Source organism: Somniosus microcephalus, chromosome 6 (assembly GCF_052327205.1).
Source record: "Somniosus microcephalus isolate GS21.2 chromosome 6, FLI_Smic_1.0, whole genome shotgun sequence".
Classification (NCBI taxonomy): Eukaryota; Metazoa; Chordata; class Chondrichthyes; order Squaliformes; family Somniosidae; genus Somniosus; species Somniosus microcephalus.
The window spans coordinates 181,349,783-181,376,783 of NC_140992.1; the positions used below are offsets into that span (position 1 = coordinate 181,349,783).

General features: G+C 46.2%; 1 pseudogene; it reads right to left on the reverse strand.

The window, feature by feature from the left end:
* Positions 1-2,785: 2,785 nt before the first annotated feature.
* The window catches only part of LOC147116232 (uncharacterized), a 152,242-nt pseudogene continuing 128,026 nt past the window's right edge, over positions 2,786-27,001 (reverse strand).

A 27,001-nucleotide genomic window follows, 5' to 3' on the forward strand; every position in this document is an offset into this window, starting at 1 on the left:
CTCTCCACCCTCCCCGCTACCCCCCTCCCCCTCTCCTCCCGAGCCCCGCCCTCCTCGAGCCCCGCCCCCCCCGGTAACCTGCTTGCTTCCCTCTGTCCGCGCTCTGTGGGCCCTGTGGCCAGCCTTCACCAAGATGGCTGGCCGCTGGTTCGGAATCGGGCCCAGCGGGACGGCCGGTGCGTAGCTCGGGCGTGGTTGGGAAGGAGAGGCCCAGGCTTGAAGGCCTGCAGACAGCAGACCTGGAGAGATGAAACAGATAATGGACTCATTTATTACACACAAATTATATAATGAATTAGTTGGGCTCCTAAGTACCAAATTTGTGGTGGATAAAATCCCCTGCACACGTACAGAAAGTGGGAAAAAAAAATAAACTTACGAATCAAGATGGCTGACACTCACCTCGGTTCAGAATGATAAGGCCCGCCCACACACGCACCGATTGGTCAACCGTCAGGTCACTGAAGTGTAGGATTGGTCAATGGTCCTGTCGCTCGACTCTATGACGGCCCGCCCGCATGCGCGATGAACCCGCCCCCGCGACGCAGCGATTGGTCGACCGTCGTGTCGCTCGACTGTACGATTGGTCGACCTTCGCGTCACTCGATGCTAATGAGCGGGTAATGAGCGGAATTTTGAACGTTTTTTGGATACCGTGGACGCAATTTTTGTCTCGCCAAAACGTAAATATGCTTATGACCGTTCCAGAATCGTAAGCTTTCTTTTGATGTAATGCACGTGTAGGTACGCTCTATAACTTTAGAGTGTATAGCCGGACAGACACCTGTGAATCTGGTGCCGGGCAACATTTTAAATCGAGTCCCAGACTTTTGGGCCCTGTCTCTGTGTCCCGCTCTCAATCTGCTGCCGGGCAACATTTTAAATCGAGTACCAGGCTTTCAGGCCCTGTCTGTCTGTCCCTCTCTCAATCTGCTGCCGGGCAACATTTTAAATCGAGTACCAGGCTTTCAGGCCCTGTCTGTCTGTCCCTCTGTGAATCTGCTGCCGGGCAACATTTCTACCTTTTAATACCTTCAAAGATGAAAGTGAAAGTACTTATAAAACGTTTTTGGTAAATCTTTTAAAAATAACATAAGAGATACTAACTTTTTCAAAGCTGCATCAGCAGATTTTGAGCTGGAAGTAAATGGTGTTTTTAGCTTGAGGCAATGGCTGCCACATCCCTGAGATGAAAACGATTAGTCCCGCCCACACACACACACCGATTGGCCAACCATCAGGGGACTGTACTGTAGGATTGGTCAATGGTGACGGCACAGGATTGGTCGAACCTTGACGTCAGTCAATCAATGCTAAGTAGCAGATAATGAGTTTAATTTTGAAGGTTTTTTGCATAAGGCGCGAACAATTTTCGTCCGACCGAAAAGTAAATACGCTTACGACCGTCCCGGAAGCGTAAGCTTTCTTTGGAGGTAACGCGCGCGTAGGTACGCTCTATAACTTTCGAGCGCATAGCTGGACAGACGCACACCCGAGGACAGACAGACAGATAGACAGACAGATCGATTCGTTTATATATATAGATGTAACTTTTTCCTGCCCGTTAACTCCATTCCTCTCCTAAAGGTGCTGCCCCCTGCTGGAATACTGTTCCAGTGGTGCATAAACACATCAGTACCTCACCCAAGTGGCCAATTCTCATGTCTGAGCATAGACAAGAAGTGCCAGCAAGCTATTCGAACACAGGAAGCATCATAGCCAAACCCCAAACTATCCTCATTTAACATCCTCAAATGTGCACTTTCCAACAAGGGTCACTGGCAGCAATCCGGAGTGGGAACTCAGGCTCATTTTACCCCTCCCGGCCCCAGTGCCACGGAAGCCCATCACAGTGGCCCAGCTGAAAAATAGCTAACTCAGCACAGTTTGAGAGATTGAAGCTGGGAACTTCTGACCTGTATGGCTCAATGCCTCAATGGGCAGCACCATTGGGAGAGGCATCTGAGATTCTCAATACTCATCAGACATGAGCAACATTTACAGAAACACTCAGCCACCATCACTGAGTTTCTGACCATGGTTCAGATAAAAAGTGGAGATGCAAGACACGACACAGGTGATATTCTGTAGTGCTACATCCTTCCTTGAACATTAAAATATTTCCCAAATCACATAATTTATCCCAATATGGACAGGGCTCTGGTACAACACACTAGAGCTTGAACGTGTTCTGCCTCCATGCGGTAGGACAAGACTTTGCGTCCACAATATCCTGCACAAAATCAACTCCTTATCCGAGGGAATGGACGGGGAGGTTGGGTTGGATAATGGGTCAACGACTAGTTATTCAGCAGCCTTACCAAAGGCCTGGGCAGGGTCACCTCACCTCCCCACCCACCCATGACCCTCTGGATCCCAGAACGGGACATGGAGAGACTTAAAAAGACAGAGGGGAGAGAACACAGAATAGCCTGAAATGCAAAGAATCTACCTCACCAAACACAAAGCTCTTGTATCACTACACAGTTGTTAACATAATGTTATGCATGTATAAATCCCAGTTAAATAAAAAACAGAAGCTGTATTAAATCATTGCAGGTTTATTATTTCTTTTAATTTTATGCTCCGGCAAGCACATCTTAATTGTTAAATGCTTGCTCTTGTAACTCACACCTAAATTCCCAGAGCATTTTCTCTCTCTGGTGGAAAGCAAGTATATTTTACACTTGTACCTCATAACTGAAATATGTGAGCTGCAGGTTAGCGAGTTTATCCAGTAAAGTGCCAGCAACATTTCCCAACCTGAGCTAGGTTAACAGATCAGTCAAGGTTGCAATAGGGGTGCTACAACAGACCTCAGCATCCCTGACTCAGGCTTTCCATTCAACAAGAGAGAGAGAGAGAGAGAGAGAGAGAAAGGGGGAGGGAGAGAGAGAGAGAAAGCGAGAGAGGGAAGGAGAGAAAGGGGGAGAGAAAGAGAAAAGGGGGAGGGAGAGAGAGAAAAGGGGAGGGAGGGAGAGAGAGAGAGAGAAAGGGGGAGGGGGAGGGAGAGAGAGAGAGGGAGAGAGAGAGAGGAGGAAGAGAGAGAGAGGAGGGAGAGAGAGAGAGGAGGGAGAGAGGGAGAGGAGGGAGAGGGAGGGAGAGAGAGAGAGAGAGAGAAAGGGGAGGGAGAGAGAGAGAAAGGGGAGGGAGAGAGAGAGAAAGGGGAGGGAGAGAGAGAGAAAGGGGAGGGAGAGAGAGAGAAAGGGGAGGGAGAGAGAGAGAAAGGGGAGGGAGAGAGAGAGAAAGAGAGAGAGAGAGAGAGAGAGAAAGGGGAGGGAGAGAGAGAGAAAGGGGAGGGAGAGAGAGAGAAAGAGAGAGAGAGAGAGAGAGAGAAAGGGGAGTGAGAGAGAAAGGGGGAGGGAGAGAGAAAGGGGGAGGGAGAGAGAGAGAGAGAGAAAGGGGGAGAGAGGAAGCAAGAGAGAGAGAGAGGGAGGGAGGGGAAGAAGCAAGCAAGTAAGCAAGAGAGAGAGAGGTGGATGAGAGAAAGAAGGATGGTGGGGGGCCACAGGGGGAGAAGGAGGAGGAGGAGGAGGAGGGGGGGCCGCGGGGGGAGGAGAAGAGGGCTAAGGCGAGGGGGCAGAAGGGAGAGAGGGGGCAAGGGGAGGAGGGAGGGAGGGAGGGAGGGAAGGAGGAGAAGGGGAGAGAGAGGAGATAGAGAGAAGGGAGAAAAAAGAGTGTAAAGAAACTGGGCTGGACAAGATTGGTCACTACTGTGGTGTTTCCTGCAATTAAATAGCCTGCTGACACTCTGTGAAGGCTTACACATGGATAGTAGCCATTTTGCCAAGTGACAGGAGGGCAAGGTGTGCCCATGGAACTGTACCTCACCAAGGAGGCAACAATTTCAGTAGAGGCAGGAAGGAGGGGAAATTGCCAGAGAAATGAATGGAGTAATAGTCAATTGTTAGCAGGCAAAAGAGTCAGATGTCCAAACCAGAATGAGACGCACATCCCAGAAGGTGGCTCCAGGTGTGCTCCAGAAAAGAGGCACACCACCTACTGATGACAGCGCAGAGAGAGACACTCAGCTGATCAATCAGTGGTCGTCCATGTTGAACACCACTTGGAAGAAGCACTGATGGTAGCAAGGCACAGAATGGACTCTGGGTGGGGAGATTTCAATGTCCATCACCAAGAGTGGCTCAGTAGCACCAATACTGGCCGAGTCCTGAAGGACATAGCTGTCAGTCTGGGCCTGCGGCAGGTAGAGAACCAACACAAGGGAAAAACCCACTTGAACTTGTCATCACCAATCTACCTGTCGCAGATGCATCTGTCCATGACAGTATTGGTAGCAGCAACCACCGCACAGTCCTTATGGAGACGAAGTCCCGTCTTCACACTGAGGACACCCTCCATCGTGTTGTGTGGCACTACCACTGTGCCAAATGGGATCGATTCAGAACAGATCTAGCAGCTCAAAAGTGGGCATCCATGAAGCACTGTGGGCCATCAGCAGCAGCAGAATTGTATCACCACAATCTGTAACCTCTTGGCCCGGCATATCCCTCACTCTACCATTACCATCAAGCCAGTGAACTAACCCTGGTTCAATGAGGAGTGCAGAAGAGCATGCCAGGAGCAACACCAGGCATAACTAAAAATGAGGTGCCAACCTGGGGAAGCAGCAACACAGGACTACATGCATGCTAAACAGTGGCAGCAGCTTGCTATAGACAGGGCTAAGCGATCCCACAATCAACGGATCAGATCAAAGCCCTGCAGTCCTGCCATATCCAGTTGTGAATGTTGATGGACAATTAAACAACTAACGGGAGGAGGAGCTCCATGAATATCCCCGTCCTCAATGATGGCAGAGCCCAGCATGCGAGTGCAGAAGACAAGGCTGAAGCGTTTGCAACCATCTTCAGCCTGAAGTGCCGAGTGGATGATCCATCTCAGCCTCCTCCCGAGATCCCCACCATCACAAAAGCCAGTCTTCAGCCAACTTGATTCACTCCACGTGATATCAAGAAACGGCTGAGCGCACTGGAAACAGCAAATGCTATGGGCCCCAACAACATCCCGGCTGTTGTGCTGAAGACTTGTGCTCCAGAACTAACCATGCCTCTAGCCAATCCAATCCAGCCAATTACCACCCCATCAGTCTACACTCAATCATCAGCAAAGTGATGATAGTACTGTCGACGAAACCTTCCAAGTGACACTTACTCACCAATGCTCAGTTTGGGTTCCACCAAGATCACTTGGCTCCAGACCTCATTACAGCCTTGATCCAAACGTGGACAAAAGAGCTGAATTCCAGAGGTGAGGTGAGGTGAGAGTGTCTGCCCTTAACATCAAGGCAGCATTTGACGGAGTGTGGCATCAAGGAGTCCTAGTAAAATTGAAAACACGCCACTGGCTGGAGTTATGCCTAGCACAAAGGAAGATGGTTGTGGTTGTTGGGGGTTGTGGTTGTTGGGGGCCAATCATCTCAGCCCCAGTACATCACTGCAGGTGTTCCTCAGGGCAGTATCCGAGGCCCAACCCTCTTCAATTGCTTCATCAATGACCTTCCCTCCATCATAAGGTCAGAAGTGGGGATGTTCGCTGATGATTGCACAGTGTTCAGTTCCATTCGCAACTCCTCAGATAATGAAGCAGTCCATGCCCGCATGCAGCAAGACCGGTACGAAAATCAGGCTTGTGCTGATAAGTGACAAGTAACATTCGCGCCGCACAATTGCCAGGGAATGACTATCTCCAACATGAGAGTCTCTAACCACCGCCCCTTGACATTCAATAACATTACCATCACCGAATCCGCCACCATCAACATCCTAGGGGTTCACCATTGACCAGAAACTTAACTGGACCAGTGACATAAATATTGTGGCAACAAGAGCAGGTCAGAGGCTGGGTATTCTGCGCAAGTGTCTCACCTCTTGCCTTTCCATCATCTACAAGGCACAAGTAAGGAGTGTGATGGAATACTCTCCACTTGCCTGGATGAGTGCAGCTCCAACAACACTCAAGAAGCTCAACACCATCCAAGACAAAGCAGCCCGCTTGATTGGCACCTCATCCACCAGCTTAAACGTTCACTCCCTCCAGCACACCGTGGCTGCAGCATGTACCATTTACAAGATGCACTCGCCAAGGCTTCTTCGACAGCACCTTCCAAATCCACGACCTCTACCACCAAGAAGGACAAGGGCAGCAGGCGCATGGGATCACCATCACCTGCAAGTTCCCCTCCAAGTCACACAGCATCCTGACTTAGAAACATACCGCCGTTCCTTCGTCGTCGCTGGGTCAAAATCCTGGAACTCCCTCCCTAACAGCACTGTGGGAGTACCTTCACCGCACGGACTGCAGCGGTTCAAGAAGGCAGCTCACCACCACCTTCTCAAGGGCAGTTAGGGATGGGTAATAAATGCTGGCCTTGCCAGTGATGCCCACATCCCATGAACGAATATAACTCAGGTGGCAAAGCACTCTCATATGTAACATGGAGAGCCACTATTCATTTAAAAAAAAGCACAGAATCAAATAAATGCTGAGCATAATGGCATCACAGTATGTCGACTTGGATTGAAATACCCTGCTAATCAAAATCACAGCTTATTTACCATCTGGAATCTACAATTCAGCACTTTAAATGGACTGATGCATGCTCTTCCAAGTTTCTACAGCAGCAGGCCAGCACCATCCTATATAGTGGTGAGTCATAAATTAGAAGAAAAATCTAGGAAATACTGAGAATGACAAGTCTACTGTATCCATCAAGAATATTTCTACTATAGATGGTGTACAATCTGCCATCAAGGGAATATTTCTCTCATTCTCAGAGACAGTCAAGCAAGATTCAACAATACATATTGGGACACAGACTTCCATTATTCAAACCTGGCCAATTACTTTTCTTAGAAGCTCAAAATCATCATTCTCCAGAGTATTTGATCAGCTGCCTTCTATTCCAGCTCTTGGAGCTATGGGAAAAAATACTCTGTGCAGCCAGGACCATCTCTGGTTGCTGCGAGCATGAAAAGACTCTCGTAGCTTCTGCATACTCCAAAAAACTTGGTTCAGTCAGTTATGGTTTTAATGTGTGTCTTAATTTTTGCTGAGTTAACCATGGCTTGCTGAAACGGAGTGATAGAGGTTCCTGGTAATGACAGTGAGAGTCAGAAATAGCCGCATTAAAATTGTGCTTATCCATTCCACTGGCTAATCCTTTACCTCAGATGTTGGAAGCCACAGTTAGATGGGAAAGCAGCATGTTCCTGAAGAGATGAATGTCATTCGAGCCACTTAACAGTGGAAGCAAATAGAAGAAAAGTAGCTTTTACTCCTGAGGTAAGTACGGTAATGATGCAGAAAATGGCAAATATGATTTTGCAATTAAGGACAGAGCGTGCATCATACTTGCATTTATATAGTTTTTTTTATCATTGAAAAATGCCCCAAGAGCTTCTCAGAAACATAACCAAAAAAGAAATTGGATGCTCAGCCACAGAAGGAGATATTCGGAGGGCTGACCAATAGCTAGATCAAAGAGGTGGGGGTTTAAGGAAGGTCTTGAAGGCCGAGGGGGAGGTGGAGGAGTTTTAGGGAGTGAATTCTGGAGCATGGGGCTGAGGCAAAATGTAGATGGATCAAAGGAGAGAAGAATGCATTGGAGACCGGAGTTTGAGAAACAGACCGTTCTTCGAAGGAGAGGGGTAGGTTGTCAGGCTGAAGGAGCTTACAGAGATAGGGAGGGATGAGGCCATGAAGGATTTGAACACAAGGATGAGAATTTTAAATTGGAGATGTCAGGTAATGAGGAGTAAATGTAAGTCAGTCATGACTGAGGTGATGGATAAGTGGGATTGCTAATTTGGAAGAATGGAACATTGGAAGAAACCATTGATCTGAAGTAAAACTTAAAAAGTAGCAGCGACAAAAGTAACAAAATGTATCAAAATACAAGAGGGTTACAGGTGAAAATTATCCTGCCATTTACAAACAGCAGAATTCTGTCAGATCCAACCTTCCCTTCTGTATAGCACGTCTCAGCCATACCCTATTCTAGAGAAAGTCAACCTTTCACTAAGTCAGTGAGAGTTCTTGTTCCTCCAGCGGCTGTGTCTCAAAAGTGCTTATGGTTTCCATTGAAAAGCATTCCAAACAGACCCATTATTCAGAGAAGATGGAAAGGAAAAGTTAAACTTGGATTCTCCACACCCCTCCCCATTACTGCATTGAAACAACCAGCTGTTGAGCACTATGCCCCACAGAACATTAAGAAAAGAAACTTGCATTGGGATACTCAAACAAATCGAGTCCCACGGTGACATCTCCTGGCAGGAATATACAGTATTGGAGAAACAAGAGCTCCCAGTTGTAAACACAGAACTTTGAAAATACTGGCCACCCCAATGGGAATAAAGATTATTTTTCTTTATTTTACACCAGTTTTGTCCACTCCTGCTCTCCTTGCTATAGTACAGTTCCAGAGACATTGGTCACCCTCTGGTACTTTGCTCAACTGCTTATTATTCATATGTGAACCGAGACAACAGGTGTCGGCAAGCAGTTCAACCTCAGGAAGCATGATAGCTGAGCCCGAGCCAGTTCTCAACCAATATCTACACACAGGCACTGCCATGGGGCAGTGATCAGGTTAGAGAACTGTGGCCGGTTTTTCTCAGCTTAACCCTGGGCTACTGAGGCTAAATTCCGTGCTCCTGCAACTGCCTGCCTGAGAATAAACATTTTAATTAATGTACCTCAGTGATGAAAAACAAATGCTTTCAGAACAAAGTCACATACATGAGGGGGAAACTGACTGGGTGGCTACATTGAATTACTGGTAGAAACACATTTTTATTGATAGCATTTATAAAGAGTTGAAATTCCCTTGAAAAATAATTATGTTTTTGTTATGTCATTTTATAGTGATCTGGGTTGTTATAGTTGGGGTTGTCCACCGGGTGGTGCTGTAGCCAATGCTGCTGCTAAGGTCGGGGGTTTTACTTCCTGTTAAGGTCAGCAAAGGTCGAATGCCAGGATGCAGGCCTGATGTATGTGTTTCCCAGTTGTTAATAAAGTACTCATGTTAATTCTATGATATCGCCTCTTTGAGTCCTTGTTCCACTGAATGGATTTATCACATTTGGCGACGAGGTAAGTAAAGGACCCTGAATAATGAAGAAAAGTCTGCCGGGACATTTAAACAACAAAATTACGAGCTACGGTTAGCTACCAGTTGGAAGAGAGCATGGCTGCCACGGTAGGAACGGTTTCCGCTTTTGATATTCAAGCACAAACTTGGGAGGAATACTGTGAAGTGTTGGGTTATTTTTTCGAAGCAAATGAAATAAATGATGCCAGAAAAAGGAAAGCCATTCTGCTTAGTTCAGTGGGAAGCCAGACCTACAGTTTGATGAGGAATCTGCTCAGTCCTGAAAAGCCTGGAGACAAATCATTTGGTGAATTAGTGGCCTTGCTAAAAGGACATTTCAACCCTAAGCCTAGTGAGATTGTACAGCGGTTCAAGTTTAATTCAAGGGACAGAAAAGAGGGAGAGAGCGTAATGGACTATGTAGCGGTGTTGCGTAAATTAGCACAAGATTGCAATTATGGGAACAACCTGAAGGAAATGCTGCGAGATAGGCTAGTTTGCGGAATTATGGACGACCGAATGCAGCGTAGATTATTATCCGAGACTGGGCTTACTTATGAAAAAGCATTGGAACTTGCTCAAGCCATAGAGACAGAGAACCGCGATGCAAAAGAAATACAGGGTTCAGACAGGGCTAATGCTACGCAAGTTGCAGGTCAGGTTGTTGTGCACAAGTTGAACATGCGTCAGAAACCACAACGTGAGCATGTGAAGGCATGTTATAGATGCAAGGGCGATCACCTGGCGAGTGAATGCCGGTTTTTGGAGGAAAAGTGCTACAAGTGTGGGAAACAAGGACACATAAAACGAGCTTGCAGGGCGAAATCACCTGTGGAGGAATCCAAACCAAAAGGGGGAGGACAGCAAAACCAAGGGAGAGAAGTGAAAAAACATGGAGCACACCACATCAGCGGGGAAGCTGAGGAAGAAGAGGACATGTTCATAATGTATAGCATGTTCGAGAACATTCCAAAAGTGGCTCCTATCACATTGCAACTGACAGTAAATGACTCTAAGGTGAACTTTGAAGTGGATACAGGGTGCGGCGTGACCATAATGAACAAGGCAGAGTACTCAAAATTGTGGAACCGTGCAAAAGTTCCAGAGTTAAAGCCTTGCTCCCTGCATCTTAATACATATACAGGTGAACGAGTAGCGACATTAGGTACAGCTAAGGTAACTGTGCAACACAGGGACACAGTGGAACAGCTACCTGTCATTATAGTATCGGGTGCCGGACCAAACCTGTTAGGTCGGAGCTGGATAAAAGAACTTAAATTAGACTGGGGAGCAGTACATCAAATAGATGCGGGCAAACAGTTGACTTTGCAAGAAGTGTTGAGTGAACATGAGAATGTGTTCAAGGAGGAACTTGGCACATTTAATGGCCCCCCAGCTAAGATTTATGTAGACAAGGAGGCACCGCCAAGGTTTTTTAAACAACGACCTGTGCCTTATGCCATGAAGCCAAAGGTAGAGGCTGAGCTTGACCGTCTACTGAGAGAGAACATACTGGAGCCAGTGAAATGTTCGGAATGGGCAGCTCCCATAGTACCTGTTTTAAAACCGGACAATTCGGTAAGACTCTGTGGAGACTATAAATTGACAGTCAATCGGGTGTCCAAACTAGAGCAGTATCTTATTCCCAAAACAGAGGATCTCTTTGCAAACCTGGCTGGAGGAAAGAAATTCACAAAGTTGGATATGAGTCATGCCTACTTGCAGATTACACTGGATGACGAATCAAAGAAGTATGTCACCATAAATACACACAAGGGCTTGTTTACATATAACCGCTTACCGTTTGGTGTCTCATCTAGTCCAGCTATCTTCCAGAAGACAATCGAAGGTGTACTGCAAGGGATTCCACATGTTTCCATCTATCTGGATGACATTCTGGTGACGGGAAGAACCGATCATAGAAACATAGAAACATAGAAGATAGGAGCAGGAGTAGGCCATTCGGCCCTTCGAGCCTGCTCCGCCATTCAATGAGATCATGGCTGATCATCTAAATTCAGTACCCTGTCCCTGCCTTCTCCCCATATCCCTTGATCCCTTTAGCCTTAAGAAATATATCCAACTCTTTCTTGAATATACTTAATGAACTGGCCTCCGCCGCCCTCTGTGGCAGAGAATTCCACAGGTTCACCACTCTCTGGGTGAAGAAATTCCTCCTCATCTCAGTCCTAAATGGCTTACCCCTTATCCTTAGACTATGACCCCTGGTTCTGGACTCCCCGGCCATCAGAAACATCCTTCCTGCATCTAGTCTGTCCAGGTCTGACAGAATTTTATAGGTTTCGATGAGATCCCCTCTCAATCTTCTAAACTCCAGTGAGTATAAGCCCAATCGACACAATCTCTCCTCATACATCATTCCTGCCATCCCAGGTATCAGCCTGGTGAATCTTCGCTGCACTCCCTCCATGGCAAGAACGTCCTTCCTCAGGTAAGGCGACCAAAACTGCACACAATACTCAAGATGTGGTCTCACCAAGGCCCTGTACAACTGCAGCAAAATATCTTTGTTCTTGTACTCGAACCCTCTTGCTATGAAGGCCAACACACCATTTGCCTTCTTAACTGCCTGCTGCACCTGCATGCTTACCTTCAGCGACTGGTGCACAAGAACACCCAGGTGTCTTTGCACTTCCCCTTCTCCCAATCTATTGCCATTCAAATAATAATCTGCCTTCCTGTTTTTGCCACCAAAGTGGAAATGCTTTCATTTCAGGAGCAGGAGGAGGAGCGTCTGAGCACTCTGAGAGAGGTACTACAGAGATTGGAGAGGGCAGGGTTCCGGTTCAAGAGGAGTAAGTGCACTTTCCTGGGGAATGAGGCAGTGTTCCTGAGACACAGAGTGGATGCCACCGGGCTCCATCCACTCAAGGAGAAGGTATAAGCACTGCAGGATGCCCCTGCTCCTACAAATGTGGCTGAGTTAAAAGCTTACCTGGGACTGTTGAACTATTATAACAGGTTTTTACCAAACTTGTCAACAGTGTTAGCACCTCCTCACAAACTACTGCGCAAGGAGATAGAGTGGCGAGAGGAGCAGGGGGTTTCATTTGAACAGTCCAAGAAACTGATGCTGTCGTCGGATGTGCTGGTTCACTACAATGCAGAGAAAGACATCATTCTCTCTTGTGACGCTTCACCTTACGGGGTGAGGGCAGTTCTTTCACACTGCATGGAAGATGGAACTGAAAGACCAATAGGGTTTATGTCCCGAACTCTAACACCAGCGGAAGAAACTATTCCCAGTTAGACAAAGAGGGGTTAGCAGTAATGTTTGGGTTACAGAGGTTCCACAAGTACATATATGGCAGGAAGTTCACCATATGCAGCAATGATAAACCTCTTCTCTCTCTTTTCAATGAAATGAAAGCAGTTCCACAGATGGTGTCACCCCGGATCCAGAGGTGGGCCGTGACGTTGAGGGCATATGAGTATGTCATCGTCTGCAAGACGGGCAAGTACCATGGGAATGCAGATGCCTTGAGCCGTCTTCCACTGCCAGGCACACCTATCCGTGCAGCTCCAGAGGACAGAGTGTTGATGTTGGAGGACACTGACATGGCACTTGTGTCTGCAGAGCAATTAATAACATGGACAGGTAAAGATCCAATACTGTCTAGAGTTTGAGAATATGTGGTGAGGGGATGGCCACAGCATCCGGAAGGGGCTGACTTCACACCCGACAGTGTCAGGAAAACAGCTCTGTGTGTGCAGGATGGTTGCGTGTTGTGGGGAGCACGAGTGATTATTCCACAGCCAGCACGACAGTCTATCCTAGAGCAACTACATCAGTGTCATCCTGGGGTCTCGCGTATGAAAGCCTTGGCTAGGAGTTACTTGTGGTGGCCAAAGCTAGATGAGGAGATAGAAAATCTAGTCAAGACATGCCGCACTTGTCAGGAACACCGGAAGGCACCAGCAGCGGCTCCTCTCCACCCCTGGGGAAAAAGAGTGGGAGAGCAATAGTGGTAGGGGATTCTATTGTAAGGTGAACAGATAGGCGTTTCTGTGGCCGTAGACATGACTCCAGGATGGTTTGTTGCCTCCCTGGTGCCAGGGTCAAGGATGTCACTGAATGGCTGCAGGGCATTCTGAAGGGGGAGGGCGAACAGGCAGAGGTCGTGGTTCACATTGGGACCAATGACATGGGTAGGAAGAGGGATGAGGTCCTGCAGCAAGAATTTAGGGAGCTAGGTAGCAGATTAAAGAGCAGGATCTCAAAGGTTGTAATCTCTGGATTACTCCCGGTGCCACGTGCTAGTGAGAATAGGAATAGGAAGATAGAGCAGATTAATGCATGGCTAAAGAGTTGGTGCAGGAGGGAGGGCTTTAGTTTCCTGGATCACTGGGCCTGCTTCTGGGGAAGGTGGGACTTGTACAAGTCGGACAGGTTGCACCTGAACCAGAGCGGGACAAATATCCTTGCGGGGAGGTTTGCTAGCACTGTTCGGGGGGGTTTAAACTAAAATGGCAGGGGGTTGGGAACCTGAGCAGGGAGACAGAGGAAAGGGAAACAAGGATCAAAGCAAAAGATAGGAAGGAGAAAAACAAAAGTGGCAGTCAGAGAAATCAACGGTTTAAATCAAACGTGGCCACAGTAAATAATAATTCTAATAGGTCTAAGAGTGTTAAAAAAACAAGCCTGAAGGCTTTGTGTCTTAATGCGAGGAGCATTTGTAATAAGGTGGACGAATTGGCTGCGCAAATAGAGGTAAATGAATATGATTTGGTTGGGATTACGGAAACGTGGCTCAAGGATGGCCAAGACTGGGAACTCAACATCCAGGGGTATTCAATATTCAGGAAAGATAGGCAAAAAGGAAAGGTAGGTGGGGTAGCATTACTGGGTAAAGAAGGGACTATACAATTGTAATGAAGGATATTAGCTCTGATGATGTGGAATCTGTATGGGTAGAATTGAGAAATACTAAGGGGAAAAAAACATTAGTGGGAGTGGTATATAGACCTCCAAACAGTAAGGCGGAGGTTGGGGATGGCATTAAAAGGGAACTTAAAGAAGCATGCAACAAGGGCACAGCAGTCATCATGGGTGACTTTAATCTACATATAGATTGGGCCAACCAAATTAGCAACAATACTGTGGAGGAGGAATTCCTGGTGTGTTTACGGGACCGTTTCCTGGACCAATATGTCGAGGAACCAACCAGAGATCAGGCCATCTTAGACTGGGTATTATGTAACGAGAAAGGATTAATTAGCAATCTTGTTATACGAGGCCCCTTGGGTCGGAGCGATCATAATATGATAGAATTCTTCATTAAGATGGAGAATGAAGTAGTTGGCTCAGAGACTAGGGTCCTCAATTTAAATAAAGGAAACTACGATGGTCTGAGGAGCGAGTTGGGTAGGATTGATTGGGGAATGGCACTCAAAGGGTTGACGGTGGATAGGCAATGGCAAACATTCAAAGACCGAATGGATGAGCTACAGAATTTGTTCCTCCCAGTTTGGCATAAAAGTAAAACAAAAAAGGTGACTCAACCGTGGCTAACAAGGGAAATTAGACATAGCATAAGATCCAAGGAGAGGACATATAAATTGCCCAGAAAAAGCAATAATCCTGAGGATTGGGAGCAGTTTAGGATTCAACAAAGGAGGACAAAGGGATTAATTAAGAAGGGGAAAATAGAATATGAGAGTAGGCCTGCAGGGAACATAAAAACTGACTGTAAAAGCTTTTATAGATATGTGAAGAGAAAAAGATTGGTGAAGTCAAGCGTAGGTCCCTTGCAGTCAGAATCAGGGGAATTTATAATGGGAAACAAAGAAATGGCAGACCAACTAAATACATACTTTGGTTCTGTCTTCACAAAGGAGGACACAAATAACCTCCCAGAGATGCCGGGGAACATAGGGTCTGATGAAAGGGAGGAACTGAAAGAAATCAGTATTTGTAGGGAAATGGTGTTAGGAAAATTGATGGGACTGAAGGCCGATAAATCCCCAGGGCCTGATAATGTACATCCCAGGGTACTTAAGGAAGTGGCCCTAGAAATAGTAGATGCATTGCTGGTCATCTTCCAGAACTCGATAGACTCTGGAACAGTACCCATGGATTGGAGGGTAGCTAATGTTACCCCACTATTCAAAAAAGGTGGTAGAGAAAAAGCGGGTAATTATAGACCGGTAAGCCTGACATCGGTAGTGGGGAAAATGCTAGAGTCTATTATAAAAGATGTAATAGCAGAGCACTTGGAAAGCAGTGACAGGATCGGACAAAGTCAACATGGATTTACAAAGGTAAATCATGCTTGACTAATCTACTGGAATTTTTTGAGGGTGTAACTGGTAAAATAGATAAGGGAGAACCAGTGGATCTGGTGTATTTGGACTTTCAGAAGGCTTTCGATAAGGTCCCACATAAGAGATTAGCGTGCAAAATTAAGGCACATGGGATTGGGGGCAAGGTATTGACTTGGATAGAGAACTGGTTGGCGGACAGAAAGCAAAGAGTTGGAATAAACAGGTCATTTTCCGAGTGGCAGGCAGTGACTAGTGGGGTACCGCAAGGATCGATCCTAGGACCCCAGCTGTTCACAATATATATTAATGATCTGGATGAGGGAATTGGATGTAATATCTCCAAATTTGCAGACGACACAAAGCTGGGTGGGAGGGTAAGCTGTGAGGAGGATGTCGTGAAACTCCAGTACGATTTGGACAGGTTGGGTGATTGGGCAGAAACATGGCAAATGCACTATAATGTGGATAAATGTGAGGTTATCCACTTTGGTGGCAAAAACAGGAAGGCAGATTATTATTTGAGTGGCAATAGATTGGGAGAAGGGGAAGTGCAAAGACACCTGGGTGTTCTTGTGCACCAGTCGCTGAAGGTAAGCATGCAGGTGCAGCAGGTGGTTAAGAAGGCAAATGGTATGTTGGCCTTCGTAGCAAGAGGGTTCGAGTACAGGAACAAGGATGTCTTGCTACAGTTGTACAGAGCCTTGGTGAGACCACACCTTGAGTATTGTGTGCAGTTTTGGTCGCCTTACCTGAGGAAAGACGTTCTTGCCATGGAAGGAGTGCAACGAAGATTCACCAGGCTGATACCTGGGATGGCAGGAATGACGTATGAGGAGAGATTGTGTCGATTGGGCTTATACTCACTTGAGTTTAGAAGATTGAGAGGAGATCTCATCGAAACCTATAAAATTCTGTCAGGCCTGGACAGACTAGATGCAGGAAGGATGTTTCTGATGGCCGGGGAGTCCAGAACCAGGGGTCATAGTCTAAGGATAAGGGGTAAGCCATTTAGGACTGAAATGAGGAGGAATTTCTTCACCCAGAGAGTGGTGAACCTGTGGAATTCTGTGCCACAGAGGGCGGTGGAGACCAGTTCATTAAATATATTCAAGAAAGAGTTGGATATATTTCTTAAGGCTAAAGGGATCAAGGGATATGGGGAGAAGGCAGGGACAGCGTACTGAATTTGGATGATCAAGCCATGATCTCATTGAATGGCGGAGCAGGCTCAAAGGGCCGAATGGCCTACTCCTGCTCCTATCTTCTATGTTTCTATGTTTCTATGGGAGTGGCCGGATAAACCATGGAGAAGATTGCACTTGGATTATGCGGGTTCATTCATGGGGAAGATGTTCCTCATAATCATTGATGCACATTCCAAATGGATGGATGTTTATCCTGTAAATTCTGTTTCCGCCACTATTACTATAGGCTGCCTGCGTCGGAGCTTCAGTAATCAAGGGCTACCGGAGATCGTGGTAAGTGACAATGCCACTTGTTTTGTGAGTACAGAGACAAAAGAGTTCCTGAGAAAAAATGGCATAGTGCAGGTGACCTCGGCTCCATATCATCCATCCTCAAATGGACTTGCAGAGAGAGCCGTACAAACATTTAAAGAGATGATGAAAAAAAGTGCAGAAGGGAGTTTAGCAGCCAAAGTGTCACGGGTTCTGTTCAGCTACAGAATAACACCTCAATCCGCCACAGGACTCTCTCCTGCTGAGATGTTATTAGGCCATAGACTACGCGCCACTCTTGACCTTGTCCACCCAGACCTAAAAAGGAAAATGGAAAACAGACAAAACAAACAAAAAGAGAACCATGACAAAAGAACAAAGAGCTGAAGTTTTGGAGAAGGAGATGCGGTCCTTACCAGGAATTTCAGTTATGGACCAAAGTGGATTCCTGGCTTCATAGACTCAATGACCGGTCCAGTATCATACAAGGTCATGTTGGGAGATGGTAGGGTAGTACGCAGACATGTAGATCAGATACTTCCCAGACATGGGGAAATTGAAATGAAGGTTCCAGATGCAATGACTGAGGACAGGTTTACCGCCAGTTATCCAAGTGCATCTGTGGTGCCACCACCAGGGACAGAGAAAATTCCACAGGAACCCATTCATCAAGAGGGAACCATCGTTGCAGAGTCAGATACTCCGAGCACTGCTCAGGAGCAGCTGGTGGCTTCACCACAAACAAGCAGGGACTTTACTGTTAGACGTTCACAAAGGACTCGCAAGCCACCAGAGAGATTGATACTGACCTGTTAGATTCGTCAAGTATGGAACATGGTGAATGGAGACTTCTTATGTGACCCTTAGGAATGGTTGTTTGTTAAGAAATTCATACTGAAATCTTAAGGGGGGAGGGATATAGTGATCTGGGTTGTTATGGTTGGGGTTGTCCACCGGGTGGTGCTGTAGCCAATGCTGCTGCTAAGGTCGGGGGTTTTACTTCCTGTTAAGGTCAGCAAAGGTCGAATGCCAGGATGCAGGCCTGATGTATGTGTTTCCCAGTTGTTAATAAAGTACTCGTGTTAATTCTACGATATCGCCTCTTTGAGTCCTTGTTCCACTTAATGGATTTATCACAATTTTTAATAAATTATATGCCTGATGAGATTCAAAGAGCTGGGGATGACTGACTGAATATCAGGATGTTTTCAAATACAGTACTAAAGATTGAATTTTGGTCTCGTTCCAGTCAGATGAGCCAACTTGTTCTCTTCAATATGGCAGCAGGCATGAGCAGTGAAACACCTTTGTTGGTTTGTTCCTTTCTGCATGTGACTTGGCACTTTACTGATCATGACGTTTCCTTCAGTGTTAGACTGGTGTTATGGAACAGTAGGTGAATTCATGAACACTGAGTAGAAGAAGGTTGTCTGCATTGGAGAAACTGGAGAGTCTTGTGAGGTGGGGGCAAGAGGAAGGGGTCTGCACTGGAATACCTTGGCATTCCATGAGGTAGGGGAGGAGTGTGGTTCTACATTCCCTACTGGGAAGGAAGTCAACCACCCCTATCCCCACAAACCAGCATTAATCTGAACTTGGGCCAAGTAGATTCCCTTACTAAATTCCACTTCTGGTTCAAATAAAAATCTGAAAACTGAGTAAGTAAGCATGTTCACTTCTAGAAAATCCAACACAGAGGGAGATTCGAGCCAGTGTAAAAACCGCCAGTAAAATGATTCTAACCATACAGTTCAGTGAAGGAAGCGAGATGCAGATTTTACTTTACAGTCAGTTGTTGTTTGGAATATTTTCTACAGCACAAAAAAGAGAAAAATCCATAAAAATGTAAATGCTTGGAACAGCGTCGTTCAAACTTTAGGAGCTTTCCGATCATAAACATTAACCCCAGGAAACTTGATCCATCGTAATAATGTCACGCCATGTTATTGCCCTATAACCTGCGACAAATGTAATCCAAGGTCACTAAGATTTGCGTATCCAATCCAGCAGCCAACCAAAAATCTGGTTTGGCCAGTTTTAGCACTTAAGTAGTCACAGTGAAGACCCGCCCCCCATTGCACCCGTTTTTACAGTGCGAACTCCCAAACCAAAGATCGCTAATTGAAAACCTCCAATATGAAAACATACCCTTACACAAAGAGATACAACTCTTCATGCTGATCATATTTTTTTTTTGAAGTAGCTCACCTCATCCTGTGTGTTAAGGAGTGCAGATATGCATGTCCATTAAATATAAAAATGTTACTCTCTGCAATAAATTATTATTTTTCCACAACATTTATTGTTGTGCCTTCCTCAACAACTCAAAAAGGTGACAAAGCAGTCTGCTACACAGGCTGTAGTTTAAGGAAAACAATAGGGTACGGACTTCAACATGAAAGAATAAAATGAGAATTTCTCTCAGAGTAGGACAGTCCTAAAACCATGGTCAATAGCAACTCTGATTTAAGTAAATACAAATGTTCCTGTCCTTTCTCTTACCTTTTGTTCAATCTTTTTTCCCTCCCTGGCTCCCTTATCCTCATGGAGCAAGTGAGCTATAAAAAAGTCAGAAACAAGGTTGTTGTAGAACCAAAGCCAGAGAGAGAGTAAATCTCTATTCACAATGTCATAAGAACATAAGAAATAGGAGCAGGATGGCCCCTCGAGCCTGCTCCGCCATTCAGTAAGATCATGGATGATCATCCACCTCAACTCAAGAAGGTGGCTCACCACCACTTTCTCAAGGGCAATTAGGGATGGGCAATAAATGCTGGTCTTGCCAGTGACGCCCACATCCCATAAACAAATATAATAAAACTCCACTTTCTTGCCAGATCACCATATCCCTTGATTCCCTTAGAGTCCAAAAATCTATCTATCTCAGCCTTGAACATACTCAAAGACTCAGATTGAAGAAATTCCTCCTCATCTCAGTCTTAAGTGGCCGACCCCTTATTGAGTCTGTGACCCCTGGTTCTAGACTCTCCAGCCAGGGGAAACAACCTCTGAGCATCTACCCTGTCAATCCCCTTCAGAATCTTGTATGTTTCAATGCGATCACCTATCATTCTTCTAATCTCTGTTACCGCAGGAGTAGTAAAACACAAAATGGCTTTCAGCATCCAGCTTCATTCATTGATCTAAAACATAAAACGGGCTAAGGAGTAATTGAGAGACCCTACCACCTTATGTAGTGCAAGACTAACAGTGGTAATAGAGGCGAGAAGGGCAGCAGTCAGTCTTTCTAATTCATCATGTGTGGAGTTTGCACATTCTCCCTGTGTTTGCATGGGTTTCCTCCGGGTGCTCCGGTTTCCTCCCACAGTCCAAATATGTGTGGGTTAGGTTGATTGGCCATGATAAAAAATTGGCCCTTAGTGTTAGGGGGGATTAAATACGTGGGGTTACGGGGATAGGGCTTGGGTGGGATGGCTGTCGGTGTAGGGACCGGGTGCTAGGGTTTGGATGATCAGCCATGATCTCGTTGAATGGCGGAGCAGGCTCGAAGGGCCGAATGGCCTACTCCTGCTCCTATCTTCTATGTTTCTATGTTTCTATGATATAAACTCCTGCCCCCTTGTTAACAGATTCACAACCCAAAAACAGTGCATTTGAGATAGCATTCTCTTGAAGACTGCTCTAAAAGTCTAATAATAAAAGGAACAGACAATGATGCATAAAGATATGATGAACAAATGAAAAGAAGGGCGTGCAAAGGCCATCAGGCCCATCAATGTTAGCCCCATCTTCATGCACATTCCTCCTCAGCCACTGGTATTGCTAACTCCTGGGTGAGGTACAAATAGAGGAAAAACCTGTGTAAAATTTCAGAAAAACCTCTGGAAAATCCCTCCCTGACTCCATAAGGCAATCAAGCAACCTCCCAGAGACCATAGTTACCCATGACTCATTACTGGGTGAATTGACTGCCTCCTGCCCCCCCCCAATTATAGAATTATAGAATAGTACAGCACAGAAAGAGGCCATTTGACCCATCAAGTCTGCGCCGGCTCGAAGAGTAATCCACTCCCCCACTCTTTCTCCATATCCCTGCAATTTTTTCTCCTTCAAGTATTTATCCAATTCCCTTTTGAAGGCTACTATTGAATCTGTATCCACCTCCCTATCAGGCACTGCATTCCAAATCCTAACCACTCATAGTGTAAAAAAGTTTTCCTCATGTCGCCTCTGGTTCTTAAGCGTATCACCTTAAATCTGTGCCCTTTAGTTATCGACCCTTCAGTCATTGACATTATGCCACAATGTCCTCCTCACTCAAGAACATGTTAGGTCTCATCTTAAATGGCTCTAGTGTATCCATGCTTGCTATGTCTGCCAGTAGCCTGTTCCAGCAGTAAGAAGAAACAGTGGAAGATATGTTTCAACTATTTGCAATTCAGGTAGAAAAGATGGTAGAAAACCTTGAGCAACCAGCCAGGCTTTCACACACATCCTCGTGGCTGGTTGGAGGAACTGCATTGACAGAGGTTTGGAGCGTGACACCGATCGTCTCAATCAGAGAATGGCATATAGGGTACATAGCTAGAGAACGATACCAAGACAGTAACTTACAATGAATGATGTCGGGAATAGAAAATAAATTACTGAGCAAATGGTAAGTGAGGTAGACTTAATGAACACAGTGACCTAAAATAAGCAGCAAATGCATTGAATGTCAAAACAATCCCAAGGAACCTGAATAGCTTGCAAATGAAGTGTAAAAAAAATGTAGCTTTAGGAAATTACCACCAATTATTGCTTTCGAAGTGTAACAAATTGGCAGTGCCCAGGTTGCAGGACCCATCTTTTCTCTTGCCCAAATAAGGTTGCTAATTGTCTGCAGCACGAGCAGTACATTTTAAAATTTATTCAGAGCCAAGATTAAAATGACCAATGACTCACTTTCCCTTTCAGGCAGTATCAGCACATCTGTAAATTAACAGGAAAATTCTTGGCAATTTCCCCTTGCTTAAGTAGGGCGAAATGATTTGCTTGCATTGAACAGGGAAAGTGTTAATTGCACTTTAGATATTTAAACAGATATAATGTACAAAACCCATCTATGTTCATAGCATGAATACAGGATTTCATTAAAAATTTGCATATAAATATTGTTTGATTACTGCATTCATGGTTTTTCCCCCCTCTTCTCAGTCAGGTGCTGATTAATTCTGGGTACCTCGACCAAGTGGCCATCTTCCACCTGTGAGCCAAGGCAGCGAGTGTTGGAAAGCAATTATGATGATAGGGAGGATCACTGCTGAGACTCACTCAAGTCCACATACAGGCACTTTCCAGCAAGAGTGCCTGGTAACAAACAGAAGCAGGAATTCTGGCTTATTTTTGCCTAAGGAGTGATGAGGCCTATTCTGCCCCTTAAAGATCAGCAAACTCAACACAGAGAAAGAATCGATCCTGCGACCTTCTGGTCTGTATGGGCTAGTTCTGCACCTTTACCCACTTAGCATTCCTTTTGATTTATTTGTCCATTGATTTCGGCTATAGCTATCATGTATCAGCTACAGGCATGTTCTAGGCACACTGTTGCAGAGATCAGTTAGCAGGAGACATCTGCAGCAAGACATTGGACACTCCACGCACCTTAAGCAGGCAGCAGCAAAAGGAAGACAGTCACATTGTAGAAACAATAATTTTCTGAAGCATGCAGTAGCGTTCGACCCAACTAATTTTGGACTTAACAGTTTTTTTTTTAAATGAGGCGTCTTTACATTTCCAAACCTGTAAAGAGACACCCAATATCTGCCTTTTAAAATAGATGTCCACTTTTTTCCCCTCTCGTTTCCACCTCATGATTTGCACACATAGTTGCTCAGATTATGAGGGATTTCAAAATATTTTATTACGAAAAAAAACATAGTTTGTATATTTTAAGAATCGGTGTTTCCCAGCAGGTAGCTTCGCTAGCCAGGATCACATGGAAAATCCTGTGGAACCTGCTGACCTCTGTGCTTGAATTTCAAATCCGCATTCCCGGCAGGAGAAGCTCCATGTTGGGAGCGTGCATTTGTAAAATGTACCCTCATAACTCAAGCCATGATACACTCTGTCGCACCCCTGCACTGCCCTGTTTAGGTTCGGACTGGGCAAAACTAACTATCTTCACACCTAATTTCAGCCTCTGCCCAGCAATGACATAGATTTAACAGTTAGCATAGCCATACACCATCTTCCCAGTCATCAACTGCAGAGTATTACTGGATAAACTTGCAGTGATTATGGAACAATTATTAGTCCTGCAGTAAGCATGTAATCACTCTCCAGCTACATGGAATGCTCCGGGAACCAATGAATGCCAAACACCAGCTGCTGCCAAAAAATACCCCAAAACACTGTGAAATCTATAGTAAATAAGCAGCAATGAGTAACACTGTGGCTAAGGCGGCATTCACATTATAACTGTAGCATGAGAGCAAATTGGTTTTGTTTAAGGTGTTCTAGTGTAATTCTGGCATTGGGGCCCGACCTTCACACTGAAGCTGTAATGTAAATCATCGAATGATATAGCACAGGAGGCCGCCATTTGGCCCATTGTGCCTGTGCCAGCTCTTTGGTAGAGCTATCCAATTAATCCCACTTCCCTGCTCTTTCCCCATAGCCTGGAAATGTTTTACTTCAAGTATCTATCAAATTCCTTCCTAGTTTCGTATCATCTGCAAACTTTGAAATGATGCCTTGTATACCTTATATATAGCTAGCAGAGAAAGCAGTGGTCCCAATACCGACCCCTGGGGAACACCACTGTATACTTCCCTCCAGTCTGATATACGACCATTCACCACTACGCTCTGCTTTCTGTCCCTTAGCCAATTTTGTATCCATGCTGCCACGGTCCTGTTAATCACACGGGCTTTAATTTTGTTAACAAGTCTATTATGTGGTACTTTGTCAAACGCCTTTTGAAAGTCCATATACACAATTAGTTTGTACACATCAACCGCACTACCCTCATCAACCCTCTCAGTTACTTTAAAGAACTTGATCAAGTTAGTCAAACATGATTTGGCTTTAACAAATCCATACTGACTTTAATTTATTATCCCATAGTTTTCTAAATGCCAATTCATTTTGTCCCAGATTATTGTCTCTAAAAAGTTTCCCCACCATCGAGGTTAGGCTGACTGGCTGTAGTTGCTGGGTTTATCCCTCTCCCCTTTTTAAACAGGGGTGTACCATTTGCAGTCCTCCAGTCCTCTGGCACCACCCCAATATCCAAGGAGGATTGGAAGATTGTAGGCAGAGCCTCTTCAATTTCCACCCTTACTTCCCTCAGATATATCTCATCCGGACCGGGTGACTTTTCTGCTTTGAGGACTGCCAACCTTTTAAGTACCTCCTCCTCTATCTATTTTTCTCCTACTGCCTCCTCCTTTACAGCTACATTGGCAGCATCCTCAGCTCTAGTGAAGATAGATGCAAAGTACTCATTTAGTACCTCAGCCATACCCTCTAATTTTATATTCAGCTTGGTTCTTTACTGTATTATGAACCTTACAATTGTCATACATCTCCTTTCTCTGTCTCATTTTAACCTCTATATCTTTAGTCATCCAGGGAGCTCTAGCTTTGGATGCCCTTTCTTTCCCCCTCATGGGAATGTGTCTGCTCCGTACGAGAACCATCTCCTCTTTGAAGGCCTCCCAGTGTTCAACTACTGTGCTGCCTACCAATTTTTGATTCCAATCCACCTGGGCCAGGTCCCTTTCAAACTCACTGAAGTTGGCTCTCCTCCAGTTAAGTATTTTTACACTTCATTCCACAGAACTAGATCCAGCACTGCTTCCTTCCTCATTGGCTGGAAACACAATGATCAAGAAAGTTCTCTTGTACAGATTTCAGGAATTCCTCCCCCTCTTTGTCCATTACACTATTCCTATCCCAGTCTATATTAGGATAATTGAAGTCTCCCATTATCACTTCTCTGTAGTTCTTGCATCTTTCTGTAATTTGCCTGCAGAGTTGCTCCTCCATCTCCTTCCCACTATTTGGTGGCCTATAGTATACACCCAGTAGCATAATAGCTCCTCTATTGTTCCTTAATTCTAACCAAATAGATTCTGTCTCTGGCCCCTCAACTACATCAACCTTCTCCCAGTGCAATAATAATTTCTATAATCAATACTGCCACTCCCTCCTTTTTTTCCCTTCCATATCTTTCCTGAATACCTTGTAGTCAGGAATATTGGCCTAGAAATTCGGTTGGCTTTGCGCCCAGTTTTCGCCCAAAGAGGGCTTTTGCGCCAATAGAGGAGTTCGCGCTGATATTCAGCGCTGCGGTAATGGCGGCGGTAGCCGGTAGCGCTGCGCCGGCACCAATGACGTCATCGGTGTGCGCAGTGCCCTGGTTCCGCCCCGATGCCGGCCCGAATCCCATATTCAGTTGCCGCCGCCTCCTCCGTGGCGGCCGCTACTTACATCCGGAGACCAGGGCCTTACTGCAGCCTTAGTGGGGCGCATAAAGGTGGAGGTGCGGCCGGCCGCTTTTTCGGCGGCCGCCTGCCCGCACCTCCTTCCCCGGCCTCCTCCACCACCCCCCCTGCGGCATTGCCGGCTGCTTTCCGTGAGCCCAGCACTTCTCCGTGGTGCCGGGCTCATTTGCCGGCACAATCCAGCGGCGATCTCCCCGTTGCAGGCACCTCCACCTTAAGAGAAGGGGGAGGCCTGCAGTACCGCAGCCTGCCGCACCGCATCGGGTGGCGCAGCGGCGCCTACAGCGCTGAAATTCAGTTTCAGCGCCCCAAGCGGGGGCGGCCACACCCTGGAATAGCGCCCGGTTCTGACTTGGGGCGCAAAAACTGAATTTCTGACGGTCGCAAATGGCTCCCACCCCAGCGCTAACTTTTGGGCGCAAACCAGCTGGCGGGCCCAAACTGAATTTCTAGGCCATTAAGTTCCCAATCCTCCCCTTCTTTGAGCCAGGTCTGTTATTGCCACTATATCAGTCCCATGTGGTGTCCTGTGCCTGCAGCTCAGCCAACCTCATTTGCCACGCTCCATGCATTTACGTACGTGCATTCCAAACCCACCTTGGACTGCATCGTATTTGCTCCATCTGAACCATCCTACTTCTGAACTATTCTTTACTCCAGTGCTATTTGCGCCTCTCAGTCCTCTGTGCACCTTGTTTCTCCTCTAATATGTTCCATCCTAGTGCCAATTCCCCAGCCAAATTAGTTTAAACCCTCCCCCACAGCACGAGTCAATATTCCCACAAGGACATCGGTCCCAACTATGTTGAGATGCAACCGGTCCACCCTGAACAGGTCCCTCCCGTGCACCAGAAAGGAAACAGACACTGCGGATTGAGGATCATTTCCACAACAACTCGGACCCCCGGCGCATGTGGCAAGGCATCCAGTCCATCACTGACTACAAGAGTAAAAACACCAGCCCCCCGGTTAGCGATGCCTCCCTTCCGGAGGAGCTTAACGACTTCTACGCTCGCTTTGACAGGGACAACAGGGAGCTGGCTACCAAAGCCTTGCCACCCCCGGAAGACCAGGTGCTCACTCTGTCGACCTCCGACGTAAGGGGTGTTCTACGCGGAGTGAACACACGAAAGGCTGCTGGACCTGATAGCATCCCTGGACGGGTACTCAAGGAATGTGCTGATCAGCTGGCTGATGTCTTCACCGCCATCTTCAATCTGTCATTGGCCCAGGCAGTAGTCCCTACATGCTTCAAGACCGCTACCATTATTCCTGTGCCAAAGCAAATGGCTGTGACGTGTCTGAACGACTATCGACCTGTAACACTCACACCCATCATAATGAAGTGTTTCGAGAGACTGGTCCTCACATCAAAGCCAGTGTTCCCGCCTCTCTTGACCAACACCAGTTTGCCTATCGTGTAAACAGATCAACGGAGGATGCAATCACAACTGCTCTACACTCTGCATTGAATCACTTAGACGGTAAAGAGACCTACATCAGAATGCTGTTCATAGACTACAGCTCAGCATTCAACACTACCGTCCCCAACAAGCTGGCCACCAAACTCCACACTCTTGGCCTGAACACTTCCCTTTGCAACTGGACCCTGGACTTCCTAACAAACAGACCCCAGTCTGTCAAATTAGGTAACCACACCTCCCCTCCCCTGACCCTGAACACGGGGGCCCCAC